The sequence below is a fragment of the Capricornis sumatraensis genome, chromosome 6, assembly GCF_032405125.1.
Source record: "Capricornis sumatraensis isolate serow.1 chromosome 6, serow.2, whole genome shotgun sequence".
Taxonomy (NCBI): domain Eukaryota; kingdom Metazoa; phylum Chordata; class Mammalia; order Artiodactyla; family Bovidae; genus Capricornis; species Capricornis sumatraensis.
The window spans coordinates 12456196-12475464 of NC_091074.1; the positions used below are offsets into that span (position 1 = coordinate 12456196).

A 19269-nucleotide genomic window follows, 5' to 3' on the forward strand; every position below is an offset into this window, starting at 1 on the left:
CAAAGTAATTTGTTTATGCATATACAGAGATTCTTTTTCATATTCTTTTCCATTATCATTTATTACAGGATATTGAATATAGTTCCCTGTGCTATATAGTAGGAACCTGTTGTTTATCCACCCTGCATATGATACCTTCATGCGCTAACCGCAGCTCCCAGCCCTTTTCTCTTCATGCCTTCCTGTCTTGACAGCCGCAAGTCTGTCCTCTGTGTCTGTGAGTCTGTTTTGGTTTTGTAGATAAGTTCATTTGTGTCATATTTTAGATTCCTCATATAAGTGATATCATATGGTGTTTGCCTTTCTTTTTCTTAATTACTGAACTTATGATAATCTTGAGGTTCATCCATGTTGCTGTAATGGCACTCTTTCATTCTTTTTTATGGTTGAGTAAAATACTTTGGCCACATGATGTGACGAGCTGACTCAGTAGAAAGTACCCTGATGCTGGCAGAGATTGAGGGCAGGGGCAGAAGGGGGAAACAGAGGTTGAGATGGTTGAACGACATCACCAATTCAATGGACATGACTTTGAGCAAACTCGAGGAGATAGTGAGGGACAGGGAATCCTGGCGTGCTGCAGTCCATGGGGTTGCAAAGAGTCAGATATGACTTAGTGACTGAGAAATATTTCATTTATATGCACCACATCTTCTTTATCCATTCATCTGTTGATGGATGTCTAGGTTGCTCCCATATCTTGGCTATTATGAATAGTGCTGCTATGAACATTGGGGTGTGTATATTTTTTCCAGTTATAGTTTTGTCTGGATACATGCCCAGGAGTGAGATTCCTGGATTACATGGTATAAAACCTCTATTTTTAGTTTTTTAAGAAAACTCCATACAGTTATCCATAGTAGCTGCACCAATTTTCATTCCCACCAACAGTGCAAGAGGGGCAACTCTGGGGATTTGTAGCGGTCTACCTGAGATGTTTTCTCCTGGTTGTAAGGCAGGGAGGGTTTACAATGCATTGACTATCATCGACCTTGTGTTGAGATTACCTGGCAAAGGCAAAGGCAGCTTCCATTCTCTGACACCTCAGGAGGTGATGGAGCAGAAAAAGACCTTGGGCAAAGGGTGAAAGCAGAAGTCAGCATCTCAGGCTCTGTGGAACTCCAGGATGTTTGGGCACACACTGCCAGCATCTCCCCTACCAACCTTGTAGCATAGGTTACTATGGTGACCTGACTCTTCTGCAAGCATCCATGAGATGTAAACAGCTTTTTATTTTATATCACTAATATCTCATTTTTACTTTATAAGCACATCTATCTGTATCAGCTTGGAGTTCAGAAAACAAACAAAAACTGAGAGATCATGTATGGTTTGAGAAGAACTACTTCAGTGGCCCCTAACTCTGACCTGAGGTCCCAGGCATGGAGATTGAGCCAATATTGCAGGTTTTTGTATTGCTTAGTTTGGTTAGAGCCCCTAACTGGACAGAATATAGGACACATGCCTCACTTCTTTGGAAAGAGCTCAGGAGACACTGAACTTCTTTATAGATGGGCATTGAGCACATCCTTAAATACTAATGAACATCTTAACATGCCTGATAGGAGCCCAGTGTTTCACATATGCTGTCCACCCCAACCTGCTTACCAGCCAGTGGGAAGCAGAAGCTCAGAGAGAGAGCTAGTCGACCTGAGGGGCTAGTGCCAGGAGGAAAAACTCACAGTGGTAAGCTGGTTTTTCCAGATGCCCCACAAAAAGCACACAGCAGCAGTGATGGTGGGATGACAAAGGATGGCTGTCCCTAGGCGGGCTTGCTGAAGGGTTAAGACAGCAGGATCTCAAACTCTGCCATCGTCTCTGTGGTCACTTTTACTTGGGAGAGGCAAGAGAGTTCTTCTGCACCTTGGGTTTAGAATCTGTTCTGTGGGCTTCTTGTAGCTCTTTATCCCTTCATGTTTAAAAGCAAACTTAGTGTTTTCAGAAAATCTTTTTTTTTTTTTTTTTTCAAAATGTTTTACCATGCAGTTGTCTCTGCTAAAACACACACACACACACACACACACACACACACACACACACACACACACACACTTTACATACTCAAAGTCGTGTGTCACTTTGTTAATAATCCAGGCTATACCTGCATGGATGCTAAGTCACTTCAGTAATGTCCCACTCTTTGTGACCCTGTGGACTGTAGCCTGCCAGGCTCCTCTGTCCATGGGATTCTCCAGGCAAGAATACTGGAGTGTGTTGCCATGTTCTCTTCCAGGGGATCTTCCCGACCCAGGGATTGAACCTGCCTCTCTTGTGTCTCCTGCATTGGCAGGCGGGCTCTTTATCACTAGTGCCACCTGGGAAGCCCAAGCTATACCTACCCTTTCCGTTAAAAACAAAGCAAGTATCAAGTTATTGCTACTGCCAGAATACTCAGAGAGGGGAATGGGGTACCAGAATAAACAGTGGAAAGAGCCTCATAGCATTTCTTAAAGGAAATTTGAGACTCATGATTCTCGATGCAAGGAAACGTGAATAGGATGAAAAAATAAAAGGTAAAGTCAAGCTACTTTTGAAGATAATGAACTCAAGCCTACAATTTTCATGACCAGCCTAAATACATTCACACCTAGAATTTCAATCTCGAAACCAAATCTTCATGATAGGCATTTGACATTTTCCAAACCCTGTTTTATGTGAAAAGCTGTGGGAAGACCTTTCAGAAACCAAATAGGGTGCATTTTAAAACATTAATACAGGGAACCAGCAGACCAGCTACCAGGAGTCACTTTAGTCAAATACACAGACATCAGACATGTGGGCATGGGCCCAAGATGAAAGGATTAAGTCCAGTCTGGAGGCAGCCTTCCTCTTGAAAGCTGCTCCCTCCAGTGCCTGTGGTGTGGGCAGTGCTGAGCTCTACCTAGAAGAAAGTCTTTTCTAGGCCACGGCAGAAAAAGACAGAGATGTGTGTTCTTGACACAAGGGACCTCCAAGGCCCTCTGCGTTTACCCCACTGCCAGCCAAACATTGTATTAATATAGAAACAGCCCCTCCCTTAACAATATGGAGAGAATTCTGTGGCTGCTGATGAAACATGCCAGGTGCTTCAGCCAGAGTAAACTAATGGACTCTGTGTGTGTGTGTGTGTGTCCCTGAGCTCAAGCACATGCAAAGGTCATTTTCCATGGCAATAGATACCCTAGAACAGAGTCAATATTTTCTTTCAGTTTTACCTTTGAAGTTCTTTCAAAGTAAATAAAATGTATCCATGAGCCAAATAAAAGTGAATGCGATCACAAAGAATGAGATTTAGAAATAAATGTATGTCTATATAAAAAATAGGTACCTCTATACAAAAAATCCAAATTAATAATAAAGTTATTGTAAGGCTATTGTAAAAGCTGAGGAAAAATAAATCATATATTTTTATAAATATTTAAAGTTTGACTTCCTGAGTTTAGTAAAAATTTTCCTTCTATTGCTAGCATGTAACATACTTAGAGCTACTTCATGATAAATCTGACAAATATATTTGATATTTTCCATGTAGAGCATAGTTAATATTTGATGCTGGTAACTTCAGTATATTGCAATAACTTAAGAGATTAGAATAATTCTAATTAAACACCTGTTTTTATAATAGAATTTTAAACAAAGGAATAAAGAGTTTATGTTTAAAGAAAGGCAATTTAAGTGGCACTTTCTACTTTTTACCTATTTGTTTTAGATAAATTAAACATGCAAAATTAACCAGATAAAATGGTAAAAAAAAAAAAAAGAAACTAAAATAATAATTTGTGATATATTCATATTGGTCTGAATTTTAAAGCAAGTAGTCTAACTTCCTTCCTCCCTTCCTTCCATTTTTCTTTCTTTTAATGATCCAAGGCCCTTCTTACTTCTGTTATTGGCTTCAAACATTATACCATAGGGCATTGTACTCTTCAGCATTCATAGAAGAATGAATTCTTTCAACTCCTAGTTGAAAAGGACATATAACAAACTCTTACAGAATTAATTTGGCTTTATAACAGGGACCAAGGGAATTCCCGGTCTTCCCTGGTGGCAGACAGGAAAGAATCTGCCTGCAATGCAGGAGACAGGGGTTTGATTCCTGGATTGGGAAAATTCTCTGGAGAAGGGAATGACAACCCACTCCAGTATTCTTGCCTGAGAAATCCCATGGACAGAAGAACCTGGCAGGCTACAGTCCATGAAGTCACAAAAGAGTCGGACACGATGGAATGACTAACACTTTCGCTTTCAAGGGAATGCCAAGACCTGCTTGTCATCTTTCCTGCTATAAGTAAGTAAGTGAAGTAGCTCAGTCTGTTCAACTCTTTGCGATCCCATGGACTGTAGCCTACCAGGCTCCTCCGTTCATGGAACTGTCCAGGCAAGAGTACTGGAGTGGGTTGCCATTTCCTTCTCCAGGGGATCTTCCCAACCCAGAGATCGAACCCAGGTCTCACACATTGCAGGGAGACACTTTACTGCAGGAGTCACCAGGGAAGTTATTCCTCCCTATTCCTCCAGAAACCCATTCCTCCAGTGGGTCTAGATAATTGGAACTATAGGCATGGAATGAGTGAGTGAAAGTTGCTCAATCATGTCTAACTCTTTAGTACCCCATGGACTATACAGTCCATGGAATTCTCCAGGCCAGAATACTGGAGAGAGTAGCCTTTCCCTTCTCCAGGGGATCTTCCCAACCCAGGGATGGAACCCAGGTCTCCCACATTGCAGGCGGATTATTTACCAACTGAGCCACAGTGGAAGCCCAAGAATACTGGAGTGGGTAGCCTATCCCTTCTCCAGCAGATCTTCCTGACCTGGGAATGGAACAGGTATCCTGCATTGCAGGCATTTTCTCTACCAACTATGTTATCCTGGACCTCCATCCAAACGGAAAACAAAATATCCCTTTCTTATCTACTGGATCAGCGATCCATAACCCCTCTTATGGGCCTCTCTGGAAAACAAAAAATATGAGGAGAAAACGGTCCCTGCTTTCCTTCTACCTGCTCTCAGGGCAAACCCCGTCCACTCTAAGCTACAGGCATGGGGAGAATGGAGAAGAAGGACTGTTTCCAGCAGGGTCTATTCAGAGGAGGGTGGACCTTTGGTCCTGCTGAAGGAATATTATACTCTAGAACTGACAGCTGTCCTAAGACATCACTGTTGCTTACCCCTCTCCCCAAGAATGTTCTTTTTTTCCACTTTGAGTTTTTTTTTTTAAATTGGAGAATAATTGCTTTATAATATTCTGTTGGTTTCTGCCATACATCACCATGAACCAGCCATAGGCATACATATGTTTCCTCCCTCTTGAACCTCTCTCCCACCTCCCACCTCCCACCTGCCACCATCCCACCTCTCTAGGTTATCACACAGCACTAGGTCTGAGCTCCCTGCACCATACAGCAAATGCCCACTGGCTCTCTATTTCACATGTGGTGATGCATATGTTTCAGTGCCACGCTCTCCATTCGTCTCCCCCTCTCCTTCCCCAACTGTGTCCACAAGTCTGTTCTGTATGTCTGCATCTCCACTGCTGCCTGAAAATTGATTCATCAGTGCCATCTTTCTAGATTCCAAGAATGTTCCTGAGGTAACTGAAGCTTCTGAACAAGAAAAGATAGCAGGGAAAAATAAAGTTTTGAAATAGCTTGTCAGATATCTGAAAAACCTCACCATTGCAGACTGGTTTGTACTAGAAATCAGCTGCAACATTTCTCTTCCAACACAGCCCCAAGTCCAAGATGGGCAGGTCTATGGAGCAAACTCTGAGTCCATAGAGTCAACTAGACATGGCGAATGGGACAAGGTGCTTCTCCTGAACTGCCTCTCCCTCACTCTTCTAGGGCAGGTATCACTGGATAGCACCCCCCCCCCGCCACGATCCCCCGCCTCCCGAGGGTAGACATAGTCATACTGCTCACCAGCTGAAGACAGACAGCTTCTAAGTGACTGGGGTCTGCCGGCTCTCCAGACGGACCCAGAGATGTAGATTTAACATAAGAGAATCTGAAATGGAATTCTCATCCATCCTGAGGTAATCAGCTTGGGGAAAATATGTGCAGTGTGCTTCAACGCACCAATGACTCTAACAAAAAAAGGTGTTCAGTTCAGTTCAGTTCAGTTCAGTTCAGTCACTCAGTCATGTCCGACCCTTTGCGGCCCCTTGAATCGCAGCACGCCAGGCCTCCTTGTCCATCACCAACTCCCGGAGTTCACTCAGACTCACATCCTTCGAGTCAGTGATGCCATCCAGCCATCTCATCCTCTGTCGTCCCCTTCTCCTCCTACCCCCAATCCCTCCCAGCATCAGAGTCTTTTCCAGTGAGTCAACTCTTCGCATGAGGTGGCCAAAGTACTGGAGCTTCAGCTTTAGCATCATTGCTTCCAAAGAAATCCCAGGGCTGATCTCCTTCAGAATGGACTGGTTGGATCTCCTTGCAGTCCAAGGGACTCTCAAGAGTCTTCTCCAACACCACAGTTCAAAAGCATCAATTCTTCGGGGCTCAGCCTTCTTCACAGTCCAACTCTCGCATCCATACATAACCACAGGAAAAACCATAGCCTTGACTAGACGGACCTTAGTCGGCAAAGTAATGTCTCTATATATTGCAATTAAATACATAGCAACCAAGAGTGTATTCCCTAATGGAATATTGGGGAAATACAACTCTCAGTCCACCGGACACTTTGCCAAGTTAAGATGACTATAAACAAAATAAATTAAAAAAAACAAACAACTTTCATTGATAAAAAGATTAACTTAAAATCCTTCCATTCAAAGGCAGACAGTGTGAACCTTAGTCATTTTCACAATATTTTTCTCCTTCTGTTGTTTATATACTTGAACTTATATTTTATGTACTATATTGAATTATGCAAAATTCATTTACCGTTTGCCAAAAGCATAATTTTCTTTTCTGGAAAAGCCTTGCATATATTATTTAAATAGTTGTAGGGTACTCCATATATGCAAGAATCATAATCAGTTACAATATTAAATTTGTTAACTATTTATGCTCTTACCTATTTTTACTGCTGTAAATACTTCCTATTGAAATCTTGCCATAAATACATGTTTCCCAATTGTAGATCATTTCTTAGAGTACATATGGGTAGTCTAAGTATTCAGATCAGAGTTTATGAACATACTTAAGGCCCAATATATTACAAAATATTTTCCAAAAAAGTTTATATCAATATTCATTTCCCATAGCAACTTGTAACACCGCTGAAACTAAATATTGTCAGTTTTTAAAAGCTATACTAATTAAGCAAGCAAAACAAGTTATAGAAGTTTTTTTTTTAAAGCATAGTTGTCAGATTATAAATAAACAGTTTCAACACATTTTTTGACATATTTTATCTTCAGTGATTTGTTTGTTAAAATACTTTACTTGATTTACTATTTCTGTGTTTTTCTTATCAACATGCAAAAAAAATAATTATAATACTATATTATGTTGATTATATTATGATTTTTGCCTTGTTGCAAGTTTTCTCCCAAGTTGATAGCATTTTAGTTTTATGATTTTTCAGTGAAAATAATTAAAGTGAAATTTTTCTTCTTTATAATTTTTCTTTCAGCACTTGTTTTTTAAAAATATTTAATTTGAAAAACCAGGCAAACTTTTGTCTAACTTCTATTACTTTACTAACTTTAAAATATTAATTGTATCATTAATTGTATTCTTAATCAACTTTTCTCCACCTAGAATGGCATGAGATGAAAATGTGAATTGAGCTCTTTGTGCCAAAATCCTTCCACTGATTGAGGATCTGTGTTAGATCTCACATTATGTGGGTACCACACGCATATATGGACACTGCTCCTTTCTCAAGTAACTTTTTTCCCATTTAAGTTTTTAGTCCAGCGTTAGTACCAACCTGATTTCATTAATGTGGTAGTACTCCTTGTTATAATATCTGACCTTATATATTTTCTCTAAATACTTCCCTTGTGGCTCAGATGGTAAAGAACCTGACTGCAATGCAGGAGACTCAGGTTCGGTCCCTGGGTCAGGAAGATCCCTTGGATAAGGGAATGGCAACCCACTCCAGTATTGTTGCCTGAAGTATCCCATGAACAGAGGAGCTTGGTGGGCTACAGTCCATGGGGTTGCAAAGAGTCGGACACGACTGAGCAGCTAACACTTTCACATCTCTTTAAAAAAATTGGTTTTTTTACTCACACCTTAACACCCATGCCTTCTAAATATAAAGTAATGTTGAATAATTTATTGAGATTGAATTAAATACATAGATCAATTTTGAGAAGAATTGATTTCCCATCCAGCTACCGAATATTTGTATTCTTTTGTTCAGTTTTCTTTTATTTATTTCAGTGAAGTTTTGCAGTTATCTTGGTTGTATTTTATTTTCAGGTTTTTTTTTTTCTTTCTTATACATGGATATTGTTCGGTGGAGTATGTGTGTGTGTATGTGTAATGTGTGTGTCTGTGTGTGTGTATGCATGCATGAATGGATGAATGGGCATGTGCACATATGTTTTATCTAATATTATTCATCCTAACCCCCTTTTCTGGTTTCTTCTTCAAGGTTGTTTTATATAGTTTACCAATAGCAAGAGCTTTACTTCTTTTCCCATAATTAGTGCTATCTCGTTGTCATCCTGTTTATTTGAAGTCACTTATTATTTCTTGGATCAAGTAGTTGCATTATTATTGTTTAATGATTCCATGGAAATCTCGTATTTCTCCCTCCTTTCAGATTTCTTTCAAGTTTCTAAGTTTGGAAAACAGGACATTTAGAAGATGGTGTTGAGCATTTGTTTCTGGTTCTTTGTCCTTTCTAATCCATGATTTTCATGTCTCAGCCACCAGACTGAACAATCTTTCATTGAAATATGTACAAACTTCTGCTACAGCAGAATCCTCCTAGAGGAGGTGCATCTTTCTCACAATTAAGAAAGGATCAAGAATCTGAGTCTTGAAAAGAGGTGGCTCCATCTAGGAAAATGTGTGCAGGTGAACAGATTTATGGGTTGCTGTGAAGGGAGACCAGTTGTCCATGGAGACAGGATCCTGTGCCAAGAGGGGACAGTGCTCCAGCTCACTTAGTGTGGGAAGCTGGTTGTCCCCTTGGTTCAAGATGAACAGGAGGGGCAGGTGTGGAGGAGACTCACTTCTTCTGCTGGCTTCCAGAAACAGAGACCGTTTGGGACCTGCCCTGTAGAGGGCCCCTAATTTCCAACTCCAGTGACAGTGGGTCACCGAGGAAAACACCAGCTTCCTCTCAGCCAATGATGGTTATCTACTCATAGTGCTTGACCGCACAGGGTAGCCCAGATGGGTGGAAGGGATATTACGCTCGCTGACACAGAGAAAGATAACTGTCTATTTAGAAGGGTCCTATGGCTTTAAGGGGGTGCCTAATGGCTCGGTGGTTAATAATCTGCATGCAGTGCAGGAGACACAGGAAATGTGGGTTTGATCCCTGGGTCGGGAGATCCCCCAGAGAAGGAAATGGCAACCAACCCACTCCAGTATTCTTGCCTGAAGAATCCCATGGACAGAGGAGCCTGGTAGGCTACAGTCCATAGGGTCACAAAGAGTCAGACATGACTGAGTGACTAAGCACACTATAGCACACAGACATGTGACGTAAAAGAGAAGAACTACATTTTGAATCACTTGAACACTTGGAATATGGACACACAAATGAGAGCAGAGCTAGAACAAAACTGAACAATTTAAAGTGTAAATGGGGAGTTTTAAAGAGATTTAAAACAACCAAAATGATTTCCAGGAACTGAAAAAAAAAAGTCATGACCCTAAATTTTTTAAAAATAAAATATGAATGTGTTACAAATGACACATTTCAGGTTACATTTAGGTTGTGTATGTAGTATGATTTTTATTCCTACTGTGATGCTTATTTGACACCCTAAGCAAAAGTCAGACCACCAGGAAGTAGTCTGAGTGGCCATAACTGTCACTGACATGGTCAATATTCTGGTCATTCTGTTATGTGATTTCCCCAGGATGCAAAAGCACAAGAGAGTGTGTTTGATGGAAATAGGGAGGGGCTAGGCACCCAGGAGTCTGAGAGGAAGGAGAATACTCCTAATAGGACAGGTGAGAGAACTTGAGTCCTGTTTGGTCTTGGAAAAAGTTGCTGGGTGTGGAGCTGTGTTCCTGAATTTGTAAAATCTCAGTTCCAAATAAAATAAATGTATGTTTTCTTCTAAGGAGATTTAGGTAATTCTCAAAAAAAAAAAAAAAAAAAGGTGTTTCTTTACGCTCAGTGAAGACCATCCCAAAGCTGAATTAGTAAAACATGGATGAACCTCAGGAATGAAGCTGGTTAAACACTTAAGACAGAAACTAGTCTATAAATGCAAAATACATTTCATTATTCCTGTGCAGATAAATACATATATAGATATATGTATTTGTTGTTAAGTCACTAAGTGGTGTCCTGCTCTTTGTGACCCTGTGGACTGTAGCACACCAGGCTTCCTTGTCCTTCACTGTCTCCCAGAGTTTGCTCAAGCTCAAGTCCACTGAGTTGGTGATGCCATTCAACCATCTCATTCTTGATAAAAGACGAACATATCTTCACAGAAACTCCAAAAGTGTATTTTTATTAGATATGTAATTTTTAATTGTTAGAATTTCACTTTCCTCTTACTACCCTGGGTCACTTTTGGAGGTTTTCTTTTGCTTAAATGTTGCATAAAAGGCTAAACTCTCTAACAAACCTATGCTATGGTTTATTTTGTTTTAAGATTTTTTAATTAATTAAATTATTTTAACTGGAGACTAATTACTTTATAATATTGTGGTGTTTTTTTGCCATACATCGACATGAATCAGCCATGGGTGCCCATGTGTCCCCCCATCCTGAATAGTAAGGAGCACTTCGTGAATTTACATGCCATACTTGTGCAAGGGCCAGACTAATCTTCTCTGTATCATTCCAATTTTAGTATCAGTTCAGTTCAGTCACTCAGTAGTGTCAGACTCTTTGTGACCCCATGAATCGCAACACGTCAGGTCTCGCGGAGTCTACCCAAACCCATGTCCATCGAATCAGTGATGCCATCCAACCATCTCATCCTCTGTCATCCCCTTCTCCTCCTGCCCTCAATCTTTCCCAGCATCAGGGTCTTTTCCAATGAGTCAACTCTTTGCATCAGGTGGCCAAAGTATTGGAGTTTCAGCTTCAACATCAGTCCTTCCAATGAACACCCAGGACTGATCTCCTTTAGGATGGACTGGTTAGATCTCCCTGCAATCCAAGGGACTCTCAAGAGTCTTCTCCAACATCACAGTTCAAAAACATCAATTCTTCAACACTCAGCTTTCTTTATAGTCCAACTCTCACATCCATACATGACCACTGGAAAAATCATCACCTTGACTAGATGGACCTTTGTTGGCAAAATAATGTCTCTGCTTTTTAATATGCTGTCTAGGTTGGTCATAACTTTCCTTCCAGAAGTAAGCGTCTTATAATTTCATGGCTGCAATCACCATCTGCAGTGATTTTGGAGCCCCAAAACATAAAGTCTGACAGTGTTTCCACTGTTTCCCCTGTTTCCCCATCTATTTGCCATGAAGTGATGGGACCGGATGCCATGATCTTCGTTTTCTGAATGTTGAGCTTTAAGCCAACATTTTCACTCTCCTCTTTCACTTTCATCAAGAGGCTTTTTAGCTCCTCCTCACTTTCTGCCATAAGGGTGGCATCATCTGCATATCTGAGGTTATTGATATTTCTCCGGGAAATCTTGATTCCAGCTTCTGCTTCTTCCAGCCCAGCGTTTCTCATGATGTACTCTGCATCTAAGTTAAATAAGCAGGGTGACAATATACAGCCTTGACCTACTCCTTTTCCTATTCGGAACCAGTCTGTTGTTCATGTCCAGTTCTAACTGTTGCTTCCTGACCTGCATACAGATTTCTCAAGAGACAGGTCAGGTGGTCTGGTATTCCCATCTCTTTCAAAATTTTCCACAGTTTATTGTTATCCACACAGTCAAAGGCTTTGGCATAGTCAAGAAAGCAGAAATAGATGTTTTTCTGGAACTTTCTTGCTTTTTCCATGATCCAGCGGATGTTGGCAATTTGATCTCTGGTTCCTCTGCCTTGTCTAAAACCAGCTTGAACATCAGGAAGTTCACGGTTCATGTATTACTGAAGCCTGGCTTGGAGAATTTTGAGCATTACTTTACTAGCATGTGAGATGAGTGCAATTGTGTGGTAGTTTGAGCATTCTTTGGCATTGCCTTTCTTTGGGATTGGAATGAAAACTGACCTGTTCCAGTCCTGTGGCCACTGCTGAGTTTTCCAAATTTCCTGGCATATTGAGGGCAGCACTTTCACAGCATCATCTTTCAGGATTTGAAATAGTTCAACTGGAATTCCATCACCTCCACTAGCTGTGTTCATAGTGATGTTTTCTAAGGCCCACTTGACTTCATATTCCAGAATGTCTGGCTCTAGATGAGTGATCACACCATCGTGATTATCTGGGTCATGAAGATCTTTTTTGTACAGTTCTTCTGTATATTTTTGCCACCTCTTCTTAAAATCTTCTGCTTCTGTTAGGTCCATACCATTTCTGTTCTTTATCGAGCCCATCTTTGCATGAAATGTTCCCTTGGTATCTCTAATTTTCTTGAAGAGATTTCTAGTTTTTCCCATTGTGTTCTTTTCCTCTATTTCTATGCATTGATCGCTGAAGAAGGCTTTCTTTTCTCTTCTTGCTATTCTTTGGAACTCTGCATTCAGATGCTTATATCTTTCCTTTTCTCCTTTGTTTTTCACCTCTCTTCTTTTTACAGCTATTTGTAAGGCCTCCCCAGATAGCCATTTTGCTTTTTTGCATTTCTTTTCCATGGGGATGGTCTTGATCTCTGTCTCCTGTACAATGTCATGAACCTCATTCCATAGTTCATCAGGCACTCTATCTATCAGATCTAGGCCCTTAAATCTATTCCTCACTTCTACTGTATAATCATCAGGGATCTGATTTAGGTCATACCTGAATGGTCTAGCAGTTTTCCCTACTTTCTTCAATTTGAGTCTGAATTTGGTAATAAGGAGTTCATGATCTGAGCCACAGTCAGCTCCTGGTCTTGTTTTTGTTGACTGTATAGAGCTTCTCCATCTTTGGCTGCAAAGAATATAATCAACCTGATTCTGGTGTTGACCATCTGATGATGTCCATGTGTAGAGTCTTCTCTTGTGTTGTTGGAAGAGGGTGTTTGCTATGGCCAGTGCATTTTCTTGGCAAAACTCTATTAGTCTTTGCCCTGCTTCATTCTGCATTCCAAGGCCAAATTTGCCTGTTACTCCAGGTGTTTCTTGGTGTCTTACTTTTGCATTCCAGTCCCCTATAATGAAAAGGACATCTTTTTTGGGTGTTAGTTCTAAAAGTTCACGTAGGTCTTCATTGAACCATTCAACTTCAGCTTCTTCAGTGTTACTGGTTGGGGCACAGGCTTGGATAACTGTGATATTGAATGGTTTGCCTTGGAGACAAACAGAGATCATTCTGGCGTTTTTGAGATTGCATCCAAGTGCTGCATTTCAGAATCTTTTGTTGACCATAATGGCTACTCCATTTCTTCTGAGGGATTCCTGCCTGCAGTAGTAGATATAATGATCATCTGAGTTAAATTCACCTATTCCAGTCCATTTTAGTTCACTGATTCCTAGAATGTTGACGTTCACTCTTGCCATCTCTTGTTTGACCACTTCCAATTTGCCTTGATTCATGGACCTGGCATTCCAGGTTCCTATACAATATTGCTCTTTACAGCACTGGACCTTGCTTCTATCACCAGTCACATCCACAGATGGGTATTGTTTTTGCTTTGGCTCCATCCCTGCATTCTTTCTGGAGTTATTTCTCCGCTGACCTCCAGTAGCATATTGGGCACCTACTGACCTAGGGAGTTCCTCTTTCCGTATCCTATCATTTTGCCTTTTCATACTGTTCATGGGGTCCTCAAGGCAAGAATACTGAAGTGGTTTGCCATTCCCTTCTCCAGTGGACCACATTCTGTCAGACCTCTCCACCATGACCCGTCCATCTTGGGTTGTCCCACGGGCATGGCTTAGTTTCATTGAGTTAAACAAGGCTGTGGTCCTAGTGTGATTAGATTGACTAGTTTTCTGTGAGTTTGGTTTCAGTGTGTCTGTCCTCTGATGCCCTCTTGCAACACCTAATGTCTTACTTAGGTTTCTCTTACCTTGGCCGTAGGGTATCTCTTCACGGCTGCTCCAGCAAAGTGCAGCCACTGCTCCTTACCTTGGATGGGGGGTATCTCCTCACCGCTGCCCTTTCTGACTTTCAACTAGGCCCTCCTGCGCCCACGTAGCCACTGCTCCTTGGACGCGGGGTTGCTCCTCCCCGCCGCCACCCCTGGCCTCCGACGCAGGGTAGCTCCTCTCGGCCTTTCCTGTGCTGTTGCAGCCTAGCACTCAAGGCCACTGCCCCTGGCCTCGGACGTGTGGTAACAACTCTTGGCCGCCGCCCTTCGGTCATGGGGTCCTCCCAGCTTTTGCCCCTGACCTCCGATGTGGGGTAGCTCCTCTCTGCGGTGCTTAGTGTGCCAGTCACAGCCACCCATGCTTAGAGTGACTTCTAAACACAATACTTTTCCTCATGATCTGCCTCCTAATCTCTAAAGTTATCTCAGACCTCTCTCTCAATATCAGTGTCCAAATGCCTTGTAGAACATGTTGTTGTTGTTGTTGTTTAGGTCGCTCAGTTTTGTCCAACTCTTTGCAACCCCATGGACTGTATCCTGCCAGGCTCCTCTGTCCATGGGATTCTCTAGGCAAGAATACTGGAGTGGGTTGCCATTTCCTTCTCCTGGGGATCTTCCTGATGCAGGGATTGAACCAACATCTCCTGCATTGCAGGTGGGTTTTTTACCACTCAGCCCCCAGGGAATCCATCAACTTCTTCTCTATCATGGATATTTTGGAAGGAGCATCCTCCAGTAAGCTACACAAACATTCTTTCAGGTGCATCCCTGCTCTGGCTTCCACCGTCCACCCACTTGTCATTACCAGCCGGGGATGATGAAGGCTCGCTTGTCTCCTGCACAAATGTCAGGTCTGGTGTGCTTTCCACAGACAGGTTTTTATTCACACAGCAAATACAGATGGGCTTATGGATCCCTCAAGAGATTGTGCAGAAATTATTCTTTCCTGGTGGAGTCTTAAAAAGATGCTTAAATGTGAGGAGAATCTTTCCCTGATATAGTTGGGCATATAGCCTGAATATGCATATTTTCAGTATAGTTTGTAATCTAGGTCAAGAGAGATGATTAAAATCAGCTACATTCCATCAGCATGGAAAAAGAATTCTTAAAATTATAGTTAATAATGATGCTAAGATTCATTCAGCCACTATTCAGCATAAAAGAGATTCTCCAGAATTAACAGATTAATCATAAATATATGCAATGTACAGATATGTATTGATCATAAATTCCCCATACAATATTATCTGCCAACAAATGTGTACCTTCAGCAAGATCCATAAGCCATAAATGGGGCTATAACTAGGACACCTCTCCTACAGAATCCCTCGCTGGGGATTTGATATTTGCCTTGACTGATTTAGTCATTCCACAAATATTAATTGAAAGCCTACTTTGTAGCAGGTATGGTGCTGGGTGCTGGAACACAACATGAAAAGAGCAGAAAACAGACTTGCTTTCTGAACTTTTCTTGTATGTAGGGATAAGGGTAGGAAGAGGAATGTATATACGTATCTATATTTATATCTATAATGTAACATAAAGCTTTTTGAAGAAAAATCAACTGGGTAAGGGGGTAATGGGCTTCCTTGGTGGCTCAGTGGTAAAGAATCCAGCTGTCAATGCAGGAGATGGGGGTTTGTTTCCTGGGTTGGGAGAATGCCCTGGAGAAGGAAATGGCAACTCACTACAATATTCTTGCCTGGAGAATCCCATGAGCAGAGGAGCCTGGTGGTCAACAGTCTGTGGGGTCACAAAGGTCAGACACAACTGAGTAACTGAATACTCACTCAAGAAGGTAATAGAAGAGGGTGAGTGGAGATTATATTCTCAGTGGGTTGCTTCTCCAGCATCTCAGATAAGGTGGTCTGGGGACAAAGGAAGATACTAGGTACATGGCCTGCCAGCCAGGAGCATTCATGGATGTGGAAATACCAAGTGCATAGCCTGACTCTAGAACAGTCCAGGTATATTCTGTGAATCTGCAGAAAGGAGGCTTTGTGGCTGAAACAAAAGGTGACTTAACAACTGTATTTTCAGGTCAAACTATTTTCCACAGTTACTTACTTGAATTTGGGACATGGGGGCTACTTGATCAAAAAGAGACTGGAAATCAGGAAGAGATTAAAACAAAAAGAAAGAAATATGAGAAAAAAAGTGTTTAAGAAGTAACTAAAGAGGGATTTCTTGGTGGCTCAGTGGTAATGAGTCTACCTGCCAATGAAGAAGACCCCTGATCCAAGAAGAACTAGATCCCTGATCCATGAAGACCCCACATACTAAGGAATGGCTAAGCCCAGGGAAACTCCTGAGCCTGAGCTCTGTGAAAGGGAGTCCACTACAGTGAGAAGCCCTTGAGCTGAAGGAGAGAATAGCTCCCACTCACTGCAATTAAAGGAAAACCTGCACAGCAGGCAAGACTCATTGTAGCCAAAAATAAATAGAATTATAAAAAAAGAACTAAAGAGTAGAAGATGATTCCGTAGTAAATGACATCTCTGTTCATTGCCTGAACTCTAGAAAGACAAAATGTGTTTTAGTCAAACACCATTTTGACTGGTGTTTATATTAGTCAAAACAACAGCCCTGGGATAATATCTTTGCAAAACCACTCAATGGGAAAATAAGTTTGATATTCCCTTCATCTTGGTGACTATAAAATATTATTACATGTATCCAAATATATGAGAAGAGCCAAGATGCTCAGGTAGTTGCATTGATCCCAAAACTGTAGAAACTGAGATTGTTTTGTTCATTTTGAAACAGTTGCATTAGTTGCATTAAAAACAACAGCCTGTTTAATGAGGGTAAAGAATGTGGTGTTTATTTTATTTTTTAAAGAGGCTCCAAAATACCAGGGCTTAATGATAATGAACCACAGGTGGGCTTGGTAACATGGACTCACCCAGGTGCCACCTGTGAGGAGCGGGGGAGAAGGAGGCTGGGTCAGAGGCATCTTGCTCAGCTACTCACTTTGACATACACTCCAGGAAAACTGACCCCCAGCACCTTTCAACTGGACTTCACCACCATTAAGGACAAACATCTTCTTTGCTGCAAGGGAGGGGTAAGTTTTAAATTCCATCTTATGTTAATGATGGAGAGGGCATCATTTTTATTAAAATATCCTGTAGTGTTAGGATTTCTCTGCCACCTGGAACTTTCTTATTGCATCTTCCTTCGACTCCATGACCTCACAAAGAAGTAAAGCTCAAGGTCAGTCGCTATGGTCCATTTTCTCTGTGTATAAAGCTCATTCGGCATCCAGCTAACCTCACCAGTATTTTGTTGGTTTGCTTTTTCCTTGTTTCTGGCCAGTTGGTCAATGAGTTTAAGGTAGCATTTGTCTATATGGAAAGAAATGAAGAGCAGCCAAGTGAGAACAAGCAAAACCATTTATTCTGAGTTTGCTAAAATTACAGGGAGTCTGCTACAACTTGTGTCACAGCAGAGACACCAAGGCAGGTGGAGGAGAGGAGAGGGCAAGCTTTAGAAGATGGGGGGCTTCGGTGTGTCCTGGTTGGAGGGCATCGGCCCAGAGATGCTGAAAGCAGGCAAATTGTTGAAGCAGGGCATGGTGTCTTATTGATGAGGGTGAGTATTTGGCTTTCTCTGGTCGGTCCTACGTTAGAAGCAGAAAGAGAAATGGGGTCTGTCATCTATTCGTCAACTCCTGGTCATGAGGGGCTGATTGTTACAGATATTAGTTGGCTTTCTGGATTGTTACTGGATATGATGGTCTGATGTCCTTCAAGTCTGACCATGCTGCCTATTGTAGAAAAGGGATTTCCAGGGCAGGGTATTTCTGGTTGTGGATCGAAGTTCTACTTTTGTGTATAGTAGTCTGGTCATTGTCCTTTTGTGCATTTGCAATCTTATCTGTAAGTTAGCTCATTTGTGGGTTTTTTGAAAATTACTGTACAGTTGTTTTACAATATTGTTAGTTTCTTACTACAATGCCATCAGCTATAGGTATGCGTATATCCTCTCCCTCTTGAGCCTCCCACCACACCCCTATCCCACATATCTAGGGAATTTTTTTTTTTAAGCCAGTGTTATAGCAGATGGTTTGCTCAAGGAATCTGAAGGCACCACTGTGACAGAATGAGGAATCCCACTGGTCCTCCATACCTAAAAGTAGTTTCCCCCTGGACTTATGTAACACCACACTTGACTGGATCCATTACTATCTGACTGGTTAATTTTACTCAGTTCTCTCTCCGTCTATCTTCTAATGACTACATTTTGTGAGGACGAAGGATTTGGTCCTCATATTCTCTTTTCTTTCCTCTACGTTTTTTCCTTAGTAATGCCTCTAGTTTCAGAACTTTCACGAATCCTGTACACTGAGGACCCTGAAAACCATGTCCTCAAATAATACGTGTCCTGAACTCCATCAATGTAAAATGTAACTGAATCCTTGCCATCTCCACTAGACTGTCTGGAAAGGATCTCGGACTTCTAGGACAGCATAAAACTGTTCAGTTCCACTTCACAAGCATTGTCCACCCCTACTTCCTACTCATTCATCTTAACACGGGCTGCCTTAACACCATAGACTGTGGCTTAAACAACAGAAATTTGTCTTCTGACAGTTCAGAGGCTTCAGGGGATTCTGAGGTGAAGGTCCCAGCAAGGGCCAGTTCAGGCAGGAGCCTTCTTCCTGGCTTGCAGATGGCCAGCTTTGTGCCCTGTGCCCATGTGGCTGTTCCTGGATCAGGGTATGGAGAGGAGCACTCACTGTACCTTCCTCTTATTGTGGAAAAAACAAATGAAGTGAAAGTCACTTAGTCCTATCTGACTCTTTGAAACCACGTGGACTATACAGTCCATGGAATTCTCCAAGTCAGAATACTGGAGTGGGTATCCATTCCCTTCTCTAGGGGAAACTTCCCAACCCAGGAATCCTACAATGAGGCTTCCCAGGTGGCTTAGTGGCAAAGAATCCATTCCCCCTGCGATGCAGGAGACGCAAGAGATACAGGTTTAATCCCTGGGTCAGGAAGATCCTCAGGAGGAGGAAATGGAAATCCACTCCTCCACCC

At 41.7% G+C, this 19269-nt stretch overlaps 1 protein-coding gene and 1 non-coding gene across 2 annotated transcripts in view; one reads left to right on the plus strand and one right to left on the minus strand.

Moving 5' to 3' along the window:
• Nucleotides 1-19269, plus strand: part of GALNTL6 (polypeptide N-acetylgalactosaminyltransferase like 6) — a 1456655-nt gene that overhangs the window by 286341 nt on the left and 1151045 nt on the right. The gene's annotated exons all lie outside the window — the stretch shown is intronic.
• Nucleotides 10848-10950, minus strand: LOC138081616 (U6 spliceosomal RNA). Its single transcript, XR_011145063.1, has one exon. It is a non-coding gene; the product is annotated as a U6 spliceosomal RNA (small nuclear RNA).